Raw genomic sequence first — 2,884 nt, 5'->3', positions numbered from 1 at the left:
CAAAAGCACACTGTGATACAGACAAGAGAGATTAAAATGGGTCCCTATGCTCTACCTTTTATCTGATATTTTTGCCTTCTGATTATCAATCTTAAGTCTCCTGATATTATCTCAAAAGGCCCCTACAACTTCTTTTTGACAACAAAACCCATCTTGGAAACCTAGTTCTACTACCGGTTTTGGTGGTGGTTTGGTCTGAAAGTGCGGTGGGTTTTGACGACAAAACCGACCTCTGCCCTTTATCTGATTTTCCAATCACTCTATTTCTTTCTTCGTCTTCTTTTTTTCTATGGTTTTTAGCTTTCTAATCTTTGCTCAGTTTTGTTTTAGAAATTCATATACGCAGAGATCAAGACTCTCGTTGTTGATTCAGTTCTTCATCTGTGCTTCTAGGTTTTTCTTCTTTGTAAATGAATCAAACCGGATAATATTTGGATTACCGATTATTAAATGAATTCGAATTTGATCCTAGGTTTTAGATATTCGACGGATAACTAACCAAATTCGGATAGTATATTTCCCAATTATTCGGATGCGGATAGGATCATATCCGTTCCGAATTCGATCTGTTTACATCTCTACTTACTGGAAGAGGGACAAGTTCAAGTGGGCCAGGATCTTGGATTGGCATATTCAAACTGGGAGTGGGCTCAAGTTGAGGTGAAGGCAGTTGGGCTTGGGCCTCAAAATAGGGAATGCTAAGAGGATAAGTAGGCTTTGTCTGGTTGGGATTTGAGATTGAGAATTCTGCCAGGTGGTTTAATAAGGCTATGACCATTGATGTGTGTTCGGAACATTGTTGAAGGCACGATTGGATAGGGTTTAGGGGAGAGACTTGAGACTTAATGGGCACGTACTTGGTGGGATCAATCATGGTAACGGTAGGGAGGTGATGGCCAGATGATTTGTTCATCGGAGAATGATGTAGGGCAAGCTGGCTAGGAAAAGTATTACCATGAATCATCCTCGAAAAGAATGGGGAGGGGCAATCTTCCATACCTAACGTGCCAGATGGAATGTTGTAAGAGCACGTGACAACTGCAACCGAGCTTTGGGACAGGGTCACCTCCAAGTTGCCACGTGTTGTTGTACATTGAGCAGATTGTACCACCCCTTCTCCTCCATCTCCGGTATCCTCTTCCGGTGAATCCTGGTTAGGCGATGCACGAGAACTTCCTTCAGATTGTGATTGGGTCTGATTCACCCAATCATTATTCGAGTGAATAACCAACACAGGGGCATGTTCAACCAGACGATTATTAGGGACTATTCCTCGAAGCTCTGATGCAAAGTTTATGCGAGGTAAACCAGAGCAAGCTACAACATCGCTGCATCCATGGGTTAAGCGGTGAGACCTTTCCATTTCAAAGAGAGCAATGCACCGTCGCTCTTCATGTTCTAGCCGGCCACAAAAGTAACAATAAATCGGGAGCCTCTCGTGTTTCACCACCGCTAAAATCATGCTTCCGTTGTATCTTCTAATCGGGATGGAGTTTCACAGAGACTGAGTAATGTTAATGGTCGTGCGAGCACAGAGATATTGGACTTTCATACCAAACTAGGACCCTGAGATAATCATCACCTTCGATGGTCTACCCAATTTCCTGAATAATTTTACTGCCAGATCAAGATCCAGTAACTTCAAAGGTAGGGAGTAAATATGAATCCATATGACAACATGATCGAAAGTGTCGGTAATCGCTCATTCCCACGGCTTTAAAACAAGCAGATTCCCCGAAACCGTCCAAAGCCCTTTGAGGAGGACGTTCTGCATATCAAGTTCGTGCTTGAAATGGAACAAAAAATTTCAATCCTCCATAGGTGTCACTCCGACCTCCTGACGAAGGTTCCAAGTGTGAGGACAATGGCGTCATGGTGGGGGTTCTGCCACACGGGCTCTACCTCATCACCCTCTCTTTGGGGAGGTTCGAAGAATGAAAACAGTGAAAGGAGTGAAAGTGATGTGGTACATGTCATGAAGTCGCCACCTAGAGGAGGGCCTAGCACCCAAAATGTCAATGTAATGGCTTTCATGCTATGCCCTTCTGGCCTAAGAAGGTGCTTATCATCGTTACAGGAAACCTCTGGAGGAAAAGACAAAATGAGGTGTCTATACCAGGCAAACATAAGAGCTTCACCTACTACTTGCTTCCTAAAGGGTTTCCCTTCTAGAACATAGCCAACAAGAGTGTTCGCTCAGGTATTTGAGAGACGTTCCTCTGTGTCCTCATCCACAAAGAACTCGTCATCTTCATCATCAGAGGAGTGGGGGGGGGGGGAGACTCGTTAGCAGAGGGATGTGATAATGGCGACGTAAGAACTAGGGGAGACTGCTCCATGTCAAAAGGGACAAGAAAGAAAGGAACGACAAAAAAGCTAGGCAAAGAAAGGGAAAACACGAAAAAGGGGCGACGCTAGGAAAGTAGAAAAGGAATAGGCACGAATAGGGAAAGGCATTGGCAGGGAGAAGAATGAGATATACCAGAGAATAAGGGCCAGAAGGGAGGGAATGGATTGGCACTTGAGAATAGCTGCCAGAGATACTCAAGGATCCGACCAAAGCAGACGACAGAGATTTCCTCAAATAACGATCATGAAAACTAGGAAGGTGAACATTTCCAAGTAGAAGTAAGCGAAGATCAAGATAATAAGAAGCAGGCTGTAAAGTAAAGGGAGGAGAAACTGTAAGAGGAAATCCTCATTAAACCCCTCTCCATAAGGGGAAAGATGGGAAGAGGATGGAAGATTCTGGGAGGCTCTAAAGAATTTCCGAGAGGGTTACACGCACTAGGCGGAGAACTTCACGCACAAAAGCGGAGGATAGAAACTGTATAGGATTACGAAATTTCAATTAAAATCAAACAAAAAAAGAACCAGACCTTAC

Source organism: Telopea speciosissima, chromosome 8 (genome assembly GCF_018873765.1).
Source record: "Telopea speciosissima isolate NSW1024214 ecotype Mountain lineage chromosome 8, Tspe_v1, whole genome shotgun sequence".
NCBI lineage: Eukaryota > Viridiplantae > Streptophyta > Magnoliopsida > Proteales > Proteaceae > Telopea > Telopea speciosissima.
Note: the sequence above shows the minus strand (reverse complement) of the source record.